The sequence below is a fragment of the Urocampus carinirostris genome, chromosome 12 (assembly GCF_059441175.1).
Source record: "Urocampus carinirostris isolate Australia breed hairy pipefish chromosome 12, RoL_Ucar_1.0, whole genome shotgun sequence".
In the NCBI taxonomy this organism is placed as follows: Eukaryota; Metazoa; Chordata; class Actinopteri; order Syngnathiformes; family Syngnathidae; genus Urocampus; species Urocampus carinirostris.
The window spans coordinates 7197689-7211756 of NC_142360.1; the positions used below are offsets into that span (position 1 = coordinate 7197689).

General features: G+C 41.4%; 1 protein-coding gene across 1 annotated transcript in view; it reads left to right on the forward strand.

Annotated features, from left to right (window-relative positions):
• xpr1a (xenotropic and polytropic retrovirus receptor 1a) overlaps positions 1-14068 on the forward strand; it is a 108390-nt gene that overhangs the window by 37284 nt on the left and 57038 nt on the right. The gene's annotated exons all lie outside the window — the stretch shown is intronic.

Genomic DNA, 14068 nt, shown 5'->3' on the forward strand with positions numbered 1-14068 from the left:
CAATGTAAATGTAATTTAAATACGTTATTATTGGCATTTTAGCATCAAGGTCGGTGGTTCGCGCCCCGGCCGAGTCATTCCTAAGACTTAAAAAGTGGTCGGCGGCGCCCTCTGTTGGCTGCGGCTGCATCGGCTCGCTACAACGGGTCAGGTGCAATCGACATTTCGTTCTGTGTACATTGTTACACAGACTGACAATACAAGGAAATTATTATGATGATTATTATTATTATCTATAGCAGGGGTGGCGAACCAGTTTGCCACAAAGAGCCGAAATTTTTAACTGTGAGAGTCAAAGAGCCACACCACGCACTGACCTGCCATGACAGACAGACACACACAAACACACACAATTAAAAACATATTATTTCCCAAAACACAATCCTCTCCTTACAATACAACAATTATTGTTCTTGTGTTAATTTCAAGGAAAGTGTCCACCTTCAATACACACAAAAAAAACTAAACATGAAACAAGGCAAAGAGACACAGTATATAGAAAATATGATGAGGCAAAGAGCCGCATTCTTATTGGCCAAGAGCGGCATGCGGCTCTAGAGCCGCGTGCTCGCCACCCCTGATTCAGATTCAGATTCAGATTCAGATCTACTTTATTGTCATTCTAGTACACGTGTATACAGAACGAAATGTCGATGCATCTGACCCCCACAGTTTCCTTGAATGTACAGATATAAATAATGTTGTATTGTATTTTGGCTACGTATAGTATTTTACCATAGTGCCGATAGTGCAAGAAGAGTAGCTAACCAGATGCGCAAAATGGGCAGTCAGGTTAACAAGTCAGGTACACAGTAACATTAACACTGTAACAATAACGCTGTAATTACAATAGTGCAGAGAGCAATGTGCAAGGAGTGGCAAGCTATAAAAAAAACTGCCAGTAGTGCAAAAGTCAGATTAGCAGCCGTTTAGATTTAAGTTAACTATATGTTAGATTGACCATTTAACAGTCTAATGGCCAGGGGGACTAGACTATTGCGGAGCCTGGTGGTCCTGCACCGCACACTGCAGTACCTCTTCCCAGAGGCTAGCAGAGTGAACAGTCCATGATGGGGGTGAGAGGGGTCCCCGGTAATGTTTTTAGCATGGGATAGGCAGTGCTTCTGGCCAATGTCCTGAATGGAGGGAAGTGTAGTCCCGATTATTTTCTCTGCTGTCCTCGTTACCCTCCTCACACTACCCCAGTCGGTAGCGCTGCAGCCTCCACACCACACAGAGATACAGCTGGTCAGGATACTCTCTATGGTGCCCCTGTAGAATGTAATGAGGGAGGGTGGGGGCAGGTGGGCTCTCCTCATCCTCCGCAGGAAGTACAGGCGCTGCTGTGCCCTCTTAACCAGTGATGCAGTGTTTACGGACCAGGTGAGTTTGTTTGTAATGTGCACCCCTAGGAACTTGATACTGCTGACAACCTCCACAGCCTTGTTGTTGATGCAAAGTGGGGCATGGTTGGGCTGGTTTTTCCTAAAGTCGACAATGATCTCTTTAGTTTTGTCGACATTCAGGACCAGGCTGTTGTCCCTGCACCAGCCCACCAACTGCTCCACCTCCTCTCTGTAGGCCAGGTCGTTGTCATCCCTGATGAGGCCCACCACTGTTGTGTCGTCAGCATACTTCACGATGTGGTTTGTGGCGGACCTAGGGACGCGGTCGTGTGTCATCAAGGTGAACAGCAAGGGGCTTAGGACGCAGCCTTGGGGGGAGCCCGTGCTGAGGTAGATGACATCTGAACTGTTCTGACCTATCCGCACTGATTGGGGTCTGTCACAGAGGAAGTCCAGCAGCCAGTTCCGCAGGGGGGTGTTGAAACCCAGGAGTCTCATTTTGTCCACCAGATGTTGTGGGATGATGGTGTTGAATGCTGAACTGAAGTCCAGGAACAGCATCCGCACATGGGTGTTCTTCTCCTCTAGATGTGTCAGGCTCAGGTGAAGCGCAGAGGAGATGGCATCCCTGGTGGAGCGGTTTGTCCTGTAGGCAAACTGAAAGGGGTCGAATGAGGAGGGGAGACTGAAGGTGATGTGCTCTTTAACCAGTCTCTCAAAGCACTTCATTATGATAGGAGTCAGTGCAACGGGCCGGTAATCGTTGAGTGATAAGATCTGGGGTTTCTTTGGCACTGGGATGATGTTGGCAAATTTGAAGCATGATGGTACTTTGGCTTGGTCTAGCGAGGTGTTGAAAATGTCTGTTAGTACACAAGCCAGCTGATCGGCGCACTCCCTAAGTACCCGCCCCGGAATGTTGTCCGGGCCTGGAGCCTTCCTTGTGTTGACCCTTCTCAGGGTCTTCCTTACGTCAGATGAGTCCAGGTGGAGTGCTCTTTCGCCCTGATTTGGAACCGCTTTCGCTGCAGGGGTGCCGTTTTGTGCCTCGAACCTTCCAAAGAATTTGTTGAGGTCATTCAGAAAGTCCATGCTAGTGTTCTGCACTGGGGCGGTGGTTGGCTTGTAACTGGTGATGGCCTGAATGCCTTTCCACATATCCCTGGTGTTGGTTGTGCTGAGGAAACGTTCCTGGATTTTTTGACTGTGCGTTCGCTTTGCTAGTCTGATAGCCCGGTTCAGGTTAGCCCTCGCTGATAACAGCGCCTCCTTGTCACCAGATCTAAAGGCAAGGTTCCGTACTTTTAGTTGTTTTCGTATTTCAGCAGTCATCCAGGGCTTCTGATTGGCACGGGTGCATATAGTTTTGTTATTGCTGACGTCTTCTGCGCATTTACTGATGTAGGCTGACACAGAAATGGCGTACTCATCTATATTTATTTTGTTGTTGTAAGTGGCAGCCGATTTAAACATGTCCCAATCAGTGCAATCCAAGCAGTCCTGTAGTGCCTCCATTGCCCCCTCAGACCACACCCTCACCTGCTTCACTGTAGGTTTTTCTCTGGTCAGCAGGGGCTTGTATGCTGGAATTAGCATAATAGAAAGGTGATCTGATGAGCCAAGATGGGGGCGGGGGGCTGCTTTATATGCACCTTTGATGTTTGTGTAGGCCAGGTCTAATGTGTTCCTACCTCTTGTAGCAAAGTTTACATGCTGATGGAAATGCGGGAGAACTGTTTTCATATTGGCCTGGTTAAAGTCCCCCGCCGCAATAAAAATGCACTCGGAGTAAGCATGCTGCAGTTCACTCACAGTTCGGTAGAGAACGTCCATTGCCTCCTTCGTATTAGCGCTGGGGGGCACGTACACGGCAGTAATGATGGTCGCGCTAAACTCCCTCGGTAGGTAGAAAGGTCTGCAGATCACCGTCAAAAGCTCAATGTCTCGTGATCTATAGGAATATTAATTTCTGAAACAATATTTAGTCATTATTCATCAACTTTTTTGGTCATTATCGCACTGGCCGACTAATATTCGATAGATTTGTTGGTTAAAATTTAACATATTTAATCTTTTATTGACTGGCGCTAACGAAGGTTATGAATTTTCACAAGTGGTTACATGAACAGTGCGCCAGTGGTCATACCTCTTGGATTAATGGCTCCAGTTTGGACTATTGACACAGCACTTATCTTGTTTTTATGAGTGCAGCCTTCCATCTGTAAACCTCACAGGCGCACATGTCACACACATAATGTACTAGACCTTGACTAATAATAAAATTAAATGAACAGTAGACCCCTGAGATATGACAATGATCAGTTCTGAGCTGAGGATCGCAAAGTGAAATCGTATAGTGAGGGGTAAAAACCTATGGGAATGCATTGCTAAAAAAACAAAAAAACACTGGTACCCGATGCAAAAAACTCAAAAAGCTAAATACTATACAGTAAGTTCTACTTATAGGATTGTTAGGTATAAATAAATACATGTAAAGAAAAAAAAATGTATTTACCTTTGGCGTGAAAGGACTTAAGCTGTCAAAAAGAGGAGGAGAGGGTGCCAAATCCTTGTGGGATTTGCTTCCCGCGTACCTGCAAGATCACACGCTTTGTGGGGATCGGAACATGGCCAGAGCTGCCAGACATGCTGTCCAGTTATGCAAACACATTGCCTTGCCCAAATATCCCATACGGGTCTCACTGAGATGCTTTGCATGACCTGCGAGCAAATTGTGTTATGATTCCGTTTCGGCTGTCCATTCCCACTGGAGCAAAGTGGAAGTATTGGGTTATCTTTTCACATTCCTTTTTATTTGTTTGCCATTTCACACCTCACTACTTTAAGACAGCTTTTTTTTAATATTGTTTTTCCACAGGGATAGGTCATATAAATGGCATCTGCTTCAATCCTGGTAGTGGGAAGCGTTCAAGGGGACTCTATACAATTAAGTTTAATGGATCAGAAATAAGCACATAATATATTTTAAAAGCAACAGAATTGACTGATTTCCGGATATCTTTGGTTTTGTGTCGGTAAAGTAACAGAAAGAGGTGCCCAGGTACTCAGAGAAAAAAAAATCCTAGTGTTTGTAATGTTGCTTTGGGGGGTTACAAATAGATGCTGATGTTTGTTGGTTGCCGTGGATACCACCATTGCTCAGTGGCCTTGACAAAGTGATGGGCAGAATAAGTGCTCTGTTGAAAGTGTTTTTTTTTCTCAGTGAAGTGAATAATTTGCATTGTGATGTACAAACAGACTCATAATAAGGAAAGGCACAAGCGGGCGACATTTTTGTAACTAACACGTTTCTTGTGAAATCTGAGTTGGGTGAAGATATTGTCATTTATTATAACTGTTTCCCCTATCTTTGTACATGCCTAACTCATATGTGTAATGATAATAGATACAGAGCACTTAATTGCTTTCAAGATGGGCTACAGATATTTGATTTAGCAGGCTGCATGCTATTTATTTTGGTTAATCTTTTGTCAGGTGTTTGGTAGACTCTTCTCAATGTATTCTGTTCCTAAGATAAATCAGTCAACCCCGGGTTACGACATGAATCCTTTCTGAGGTGGGGACTACAAAGTGAACTTGCCATATGGCGGGGGGAAGAAATCTATGATTATTTGCTAATCCATTTTGACTGCCTGGTGCCCCAGATAAAACACTTGCATAAAGTAAGAATTTCATTGTGCAAGGAAACGTGGTTCTTTACTGTGCATATGACCATAAAAACTTTTAATTGAATTTAGTTTAAAAATAGACTCATCACAGAATCGACAAGATCAGTCTGAAATGAGATACTGGGAAAATATAAAGCCGGGGTAGCTCACCAAAGTCGTATTGCAGCCATCACTATCAATTATAATACGCAACCATGGTCCTCTTACATCTGTGAATGTCGTAAATCCAACCGTGTAAAATATTTACACACTCCAAAACGAGCAACAATGCCGACAAATAAAAGAAAAAATCCGCCGAGGAGCATCTGCGTCGATGGACGTTGCTTATTGCTAGCTGTCTGTTTAGCCCCATAATTCCTGTTTACAAATACAGACTAGTAAAAGAAATTGTTCTTCATGCCGTAGAGCAACCCAACATGTTATTCACTTTCATCTTTTTCGGCCAATTGCAGGCTTTGTTTTACCCCGCTCTACCTTATGCGAGCCTGTAAATGCTAAAAAGGACCCGCCTACTTTACCTCCTGATAACTTTAGCCAATAGTGACCATTCAAATGATTATTGACACATTGGTTAGGAAATGAAACGCCAGTGTATATATATATATATATATATATATATATATATATATATATATATATATATATATATATATATATATATATATATATATATATATATATATATATATCCCGGCATACACCGCGGACTACTTTGCCTACGGGGGAAATTCTACTCGACGGCTGCTTGCCTTAATTGCAAGACCTTGCGACTTAATATTGATCCATATATAAGGCACACTGTATTAAAAGGCTCATGGTCAGCTTTTGTAAAAAATAAAGGCTTTTTGGTGCGCCGTATAGTTGTGAAAATACGGTAATTCAACAGGAGTACTTAAAGCAGGAGAGATGATTGGGGGCAAGCAGGGCATGTGACATCAGGTGTGAGTGAAAATGAAAGCCAAGGACTAAGTGACCAAAAAATGCAAGTTATAGCAAACGAGGGAGGGAAAGAAAATCAAATCCTAAATCCAGACTTTGACTGCGAAATTCCGGTAAGGCGGGGTCATGGTATCCTGGGATTCTATTGGGCAGAGAAGAACATCACTATGAAATAAGGACAGAAAAAAGGGAAGTCAGCTCTAAATTTACAACGTAATGTGAAAGCACAAATTGATTAAGTTGTTAAGCATAATAGTCTCGGTGGTCAGTTGAGTAGCTAGTAGAGCATGATCCACATCAACCAGACTGTGATTAAGAGCGCCACTATGGCATTCATTCACTGATTTAAATAATAATAATAATAATAATTTTGAGTTTTGCAGTCAAGTCCTTCACTCTCCCACAAACTAATCAGTACGATTTCCCGTCATCCGTTTCACGAATCCCCCACAGGCGCCACCCATTTTTCTCGCCACGATTGTTCCTCAAGGCCGCTGACACGCACCCAATAAACCCTCGCTCGGTTACCTTGACAACTGGCCTTTTTTCTCACTGGGCATGGCATTCCTCTGATTTCCAGAAAAAGAAGGATAAGTGCTGCAATTATGTAAATCATGTCTAAGCAAAGTGCAGGACAAACAAGCTTTCGCTTCAGACATTATATTCTATTGTTAGTATGAACTTTTACAATTGCTGAAGTTGAATTATGATTACTGTATTTATCCGAACTCGAAAGTTTGGGTGCGCATTAGGGAGATTTTGGAGAGAAAAAAAAAACTGTTATTTTTCAGACCTGTATTGCAATTTTGATGCAAATTTAATTTAAAAAAAAAAAATCTTTTTTTGTTGTGTGACAAACTTAACCCAATGTGACGTCATTAGAGACTCAGAGTGTATACAACTGTAAAAAAATTACAATTATGGATCTAAAAGTAAAATCAGTTGAATAAATGGTCTTTATTGTCATTATACTAAAGTACAATGAAAATGGAGGGCTACTCCTTTCTGTGTAAAGCGATTTAGAGAGCGGCTGGCAAGCTACACTCTAGAGTCGGGTCACAGCAACTTCTGCAATGTCTTTGTGATTATTAAAATACAAGAGTCGCAAATGTAGCGGTTTTCCATGAGTAGTAGCCCCAAGTCTTTCTTTCTATCGGTCATGGATCTGGCGTTGGTAAATAGCCACGTTTGGCAGTGGTGGCTTAAGAGTTGTTAGCTTTACTTTCTGACGCCGCCTCAGTCAACTCCCGAACACAATAAAAATCAGGGGAGCACGCGCTGGTTATCGGCTTTTCTTTGCGCTCTTCTGACTTTCCTCAGAGTCCGATTTAAATGTATTTTTAATGTAACGAGCCACTAAAGCTACGAGCTGTGGCGTTTGTTTTGGTGGCCAGTTGTGCGCCCGACTGCTTGACTGAGTTGCTTTCACCTGCCTATCAAGGTCATGCACACACGTCTTGCAAATTTTGCCCCGCCTTCATTGGTTGGTGCCGTTAAAACCTGCTTCTGATTGGCCTGCGTTGCTCAACCCAGATATGTGAGAATTCTTGTTGGCCAACACTCAAATAACAAACTAGATTTATCAATCCCTAAAAAAAACGTGGTTACACTATCACATTACGTCACATCGGGATATTGTTTACATTTCGGTTAATCTTGCAGCCCTAGTGCACATTATCCATGAGGTTTCATGGGGATAAATTACCATATTTGTGCAATGATAGATCAGTCGAAAAATATCGCCGACTTCAATCGCAAAATATTTCATTTTTAATCTGTCGTAGCTATCACTTCCTTATTCTGCATCCACCTGCTACTCCTCTCGACCATCTCAAGTCATGTCACACCAAAGGAAAATTCATTTTCATTTTATTTTTTTAATCATACACACATATATTACTATACACGTTATTCTAATGTTGTACCCAGGAATCATTTTTTTTTACAAGAATTTCACTATGCGATTCCCACCTCAGAATGGATAAATATTGTATCCTCGGAGTCTACTATACTCAAATTAGAAAAATTATTTAAATATCTCCAATAATGTATTTGGGTTTCCTTCACATGGTCACAATCATAAAGCATCTTGCACATATTTTGAATAGTAAATGTGAACTACTTTAAAGAGATACCCTTATCTCTTCACACTAGGGTGATGCCTAATAAATCTAGTCCCCCCTGCTGTACTTTTCCCTCAGTACATGTTCTTATAAATATGCAAATAGGACATTTTTAAATTACTTTAGTCTCAGATAAGATGGTACCGGGATGGAATGTTTTGCACCACATTTATTAGCACTGAAGTGTTTTCAATAGGGTGTTATGGCACAACCGAGCACGCAAGAGCATATAGTGGACTAGTGGTCAATGTTATGAATTACAATGTCTAATGAGACGGTGATTTTAGTTTGCTCCTGTCCAGCTTCCCTTTTCTACCACATGGTTGGGCCAGTTGTGTGTCTTGAGTTGTACATTTATGAATGCATGAATTGTACATGAATGTTTCATAAAGTTTCATCTGAATTATAGAGTTTGGACAAATATTTGCGAGGAGGAGACGTGCTTGGGTTGCATTGTGTGAAGTGATCACTCTTATTGTGGTCTGTATGGCTGAGGACACATCTATAATTTAGCCAAGAGCTCTTCCGTTGAACGAATGTGCGCGGGTTCTTGGAGTCTTTGAAAATGCTTGAATTTTAGTGTTGTGTTTACAAAGTCAGGAAAATGCTTGAATTTTGAGTGAAAGGCTTCAAAATGCTTGAAATTGTTGCAGTGTTTCTTGGCAGTCTGACTATAGATCATACAATAGATCACGCCTGCCCTGGTGGCTTGACATTTGGCCGTTGTCATGTGAAGTGTCAATGCACCCTACTGGATTTTTTGCCCTTTGAAAGAAGTGGGGGAAAAATGAAAAAATGGCCTTGAAAGTGCTTGAATTTGGCCATGTAAAAGGTGTGCGAACCCTGTGTGCGTTTTCAGTCACAAGTGAGAATGCAGTACGACTTGCAAGAAGATTTTTGACTACAAATGTAAAAATCAAGCTTTGTATCTCCACCCTTTCTGCCCTACTGATCCCTCCCCATCTGTAATTCCCATAAATTCAGCATAACACTAAATAGAGTGAGCTTTACGATTCTAACGTTGGACTAGATAAATACTGAATACTGTCAGTTCCAGACTGGGCACAGTATAATTCTTTGGCCTGGAATTCAGCAAGGACAACATGATTGGATTATTAGCTGAGTATTTTTGTAATATGATAGAGAGGAGGGAGAGAATATGTTTGCTTTGGGGTTGAAGTATTCAACTATTTCAAAATAAACCACTTTTCAAGTAATTATTTCACCAGAGAAGAAAGGTACCATATTTTCCGCACTATAAGGCGCACCTAAAAGCCTTTATTTTTTTCAAAAGCTGACCATGCGCCTTATAATACAGTGCGCCTTATTTATGGAACAAAATTAATTCGCAAAGTCTTGCAACTAACTTACAGCCGCCGACTAGATTTTCCCCCGAACGCCAAGTAGTCCGCGGTGTATGCTGGGATTTATTTACCGGCGTTTCATTGGCTAACGAATGTGTCAATCATCATTTGAATGGAACACTATTGGCTAAAGTTATTCGGAGGTCAAGGGGAGGATCCTTTTTTATCATTTACAGGCTGGCATTGGCTTGAACGGCAAAACAAAGCCTGCAATTGGCCAAAAAAGACGTGTCAATCATCAGTTGAATCGATCACTATTGGCTAAAGTTATTCAGAGGTCAAGGGGCGGATACTTTTTATCATTTACAGGCTGGCATTGGCTTAGACGGCAAAACAAAGCCTGCAATTGGCGGAAAAAGATGAATGCGTATGGCACGTGGCTGACGGCATACAGAAAGCATTTTTTTACTATTTTGTATTTGTAAATATTTTATTCTCCTGGATTTACTAAACTCACAGATATAAGAGGACCACGGCTGCACATTATTATGAACACAACGACTTCGGTGAGCTACTCTGGCTATATATATTATCCCTGTATCTTGTTTCAGACTGAACTCGATGTTTCTGTGATAAGCGGCGCAGATAATGGATGGAATGGAGTGTCTATTTTTAAATTAAACTCAATTCCAAGTGTTTATTGTCATATATACAGTAAAGTTGCGAGCGAAAAAGAAAATAGAAACTAAGGAATGGTTGGCATTTCTTGAATCCCAAGACTTTAACCTTCCGAATGATGGAACGATGCATTTGAGTGACATCGTACGGACACCGCATCCGCACGTGTTCTCGACACGTATTTGCGTCTTTGCAAGCTTTCGGAATGTTAAGGGGGTAATAAGTTGGACTGAACTACCTGACTGTTTTGTCGACGTTCCCATTGTAGCGCCTTATAATCTGGTGCGTCTTGTGTATGTCAAAAATAGGACCAAAAACTATTTTTTCGGGGTGCGCCCTATAACCCGGTGCGCCTTATAGTGCGGAAAATACGGTACCCCATTTGCTGTAAATGTATGTACATACACTTAAAGTATGCCTGAAAAGAAAACATAGGAATGCTTCATAATTATTGGTCCAATAGTTATCATACCAAAAAGCCAACAATTAAGCAATGTTCATTTTTGTCCTAAAATTGTTGATTGTGTCAAGAACCCCAACAGGATCAGGACCCAAACACGTGACGATCTCACGCAGGCCTTTTATTTTACGGGAAATGGGGAGGTCTGGCGTGGAAAGACAGGAAGCCAGAGAGCGACAAGATCGATTCCAAATGCCCGAGTTGATATCGAACCGATGGGGTCGATACAGGACAGGACGGGACAGACAGGATATATAATGAATCAGGATATCGAAAATAAACAGGACAAACTAAACAGGAACGAAAAATTTAGAAAATAATAAACAGGACAAAAATAGACAGAAACTAAACTAAAAACTGATATCAAACAGGACAAAATAAACCGGAACAATACCGTTCAGGAAATACCAACAGGGACAGAATCGAGTCGAAATCCAGGTCTTGCGGGGCAGAAGTTCGTTGACAGGCTGACAAAGGAAGCGTGAGGGCGCTAAGCTTAAAATAGACAGAAGCCAATCTGTCAACCGTGACAGATTGTTACATGCTTATTAATTCTTCAAAATGTTAAACAGTTATATTCATACCAGATTTTGTACAGAAAAATAATTAATGATGGCCATTTAGTTTTTTTCAACCGATAACGGCGAAGAACCACTTTTAACCTAAAATTGCCGCTCTTAAATGCTACAAGGAAAAACATTTCCGATTCTGAAAACGACTGTTGCATTCTGAAATGTTCTCTTCAATGTTTCCCAGCTTTGTAGTTATTCTTGTTCATTAACAAAAATATTATTCGATTGATTTATAAAGTCAAGCTCTTGTCTTTCTACCTTCCAAACCGAAGCTGTACGACGATTCTGTAATTGTAAACCAAAATAAAGACACACTTGAAAATAATTGGATTTTGTGTATGTTTGCGTTATATCAAAAACAGCATGCAGTTATTAAAAAAAAAAAAAAAAAGAAAAAGAAAAGTTACCAATATTGGAACAGCAGAATTTCAACGGTATTCTTATCCATAAGAAAAAAAAAACGCTACTATGCATCCTTCAAAATATATATACAAAACATGTTCTCCCTTGCAGCTCTTTGACGTTTGTACACCTCTGGCAGGCCTTCAGGCCACAGTCCGCTCAGCTATAATCACTCTTCGCCCTAAGCCTGATTGCCAACAAGGGAATTTTGCACAATCACTCTGCCTTGTTTGCTGAGCCAGATCACTTTTAAGAGCTTGTTAGCCCCGGAATGTTCACAGAAGGGACAGTAAGAAGAAGCAAAGCTTTCTAGCCATTTATTGACTTTAATCCAAACTGATTTGCTTGAGGTTTTGCACTTGGAATTGGGCCTGATACGGTTAGCACAACAGCAGGTTTATATACGCTGGATGGCCCTGCATTGACCCAGATTGAGTTCACGGTGGCTTTCCTAAGTGAAACATTAACAAGCCCTTAGCCATTAAGCTGCTTTTAGCGCTGCCATCGACTAGACTAAAACAACAATGTTCGATTGCAGATCGACATGACAGACAAAAGCCTCAAAAGAACTGCAAAATGTAACAATAATTACATACAGTTGATATCTCTCATGACCCTACAAAATGGGCCAAATATCCATCTACCATGAGAAACTGTAGGCTACTAACTCCTCCTCGCGCCAGATACCTGCTGAAGAGAGCCGGCACATCCATCACAATAAAATGGTTCACACAGAGCTCAGCTCTGAAACAATTTAGGGTCCTTAAAGGACATTTCCAGCCTATTGTGATGAATAACACATCTTTGCCGGCATTATACGAGGCGCCAGAAGGGCCCCCTTGATCACATCCATCATCTAAACTGTTCCCCATTCCCAGGTAGTGAGCCAGGCAGGTGACAGAGGGTAAACAGAGTTCCTTGTGTCCGCCCTGTGTGGCTTTGACAACTCTGGCATTCTCGAGGGGATACCAGACTCATGGATGACGGATGAGTGTTAGGGATTTGATGCACTGGTGGGTTAAAAAAAGACAGCAATCCAGAGAAAGACAGGCAACCTTTTTCTTCAGGCATTGTTTTATCCAGAACAACAAAGACAACAAATACTCAAACTATATGTTTGCACGTGGGAGTCGCGGCATTGCGCACTTTCACTCTCTGTTTTGAAGCTCCACCGGCATTTTATCATCAACGTTTGCAATCCCTTTCCATGTTTAACGGACAGCGGCATTATTTTATATCTTATCAAGGGTATGAATGGTCTGCATTTATATCGCGCTTTTCAGGTCAATGAAGACCTACCAAAGCGCTTTACAATGTGCTTCACACTAACTAACCAATAGTAGTGTCTGGACCATTAGGGATTCAGTGTCTTGCCCAAGGACACTTCGACATATAACACAGCGGAGCCGGGAATCGAACCTGCGACCTCTTGATCCTAGCGTTCTACTTCCTCATGTATATAAAAAAAGATTTGAAACAGACAATCAAGTAAACCATAAAAGTGCTAACACACCCTGGTCAGCCCCAGTCTACATTTTAGTGTTTATTTAGTGTAAGAGTTCTCACACCTTGAACATCTTGTAAAGACCGGAAGAGATCAAACAGGATGAGGCCAATATCTGATTATCATTCTCTAAAATAAGAATCCAACATGTGATTAGTAAAATAATGATTTTTCTTTTCAGAGTTTGCGACACAAAACTGTGAATGTTACTACCGTAAATTCCGGACTATAAGCCGCTACTTTTTTCCCTAACTTTCAACCCTGCGGCTTATTCAGTGATGCGGCCAATTTATGTAATTTTTCTAACGACCGCTAGCGGCGCTCGAGTGTTGCTACCATTAACTGCCCTGTCAAAGCTATATTATTATTATTAAAGCTTTGAAAACTCTCTCGGTGTACCGTCTTTCTTTGTAAATATGTGTAACCCATGTATAATATGTATTTGCAACTGTATTTTTTTGCAATGTATTTATTTGTATTTATTTTAGACACTTATTCTGATATGTTTTGCACGGGTGAACGAAAAATGAGGGGCGGAACAAACGCGGGGTGCCGAGTTTAAGTGGGGGCCGCTAAAGGTGAGGGACAGACAAGGAAAGAAGAGCAGGGAAAAAGTTGGTTAAAGAAAAAGGAGTTGCGTGAGTAAATATCTTCATCTGATATATTTTTCCCACCCCTACCTTTGGAAATATACACTTTTTTCCTTGGATTACTTTCGACGGGACCTGGACTGTGCAGGTCTGCATCAAACCTTAAGTACCGGTATCATTTTCCGTTCATTTTGCCGGCTGTGATTTTTGGACTGTGGACTTTAATGAAGGACATTTAGTTTCAATAGCGGGATTTGAAGTCGGGTTTGGGTAAATTTTGTGTTTGTGTTACATTTTTTTAATATGCAGGTGCGGCTTGTGTATGTACAAAATCGGTTTTCCTCTTAAAATGTGGTGGGTGCGCACTAGGGTGGTCCTTATTTTTCGACTTTTAAAATTTCATGCTCTGACCCCTTGAATATGTTCCAATATATACAAAACGTAATTAGGCAAAGTTTCAT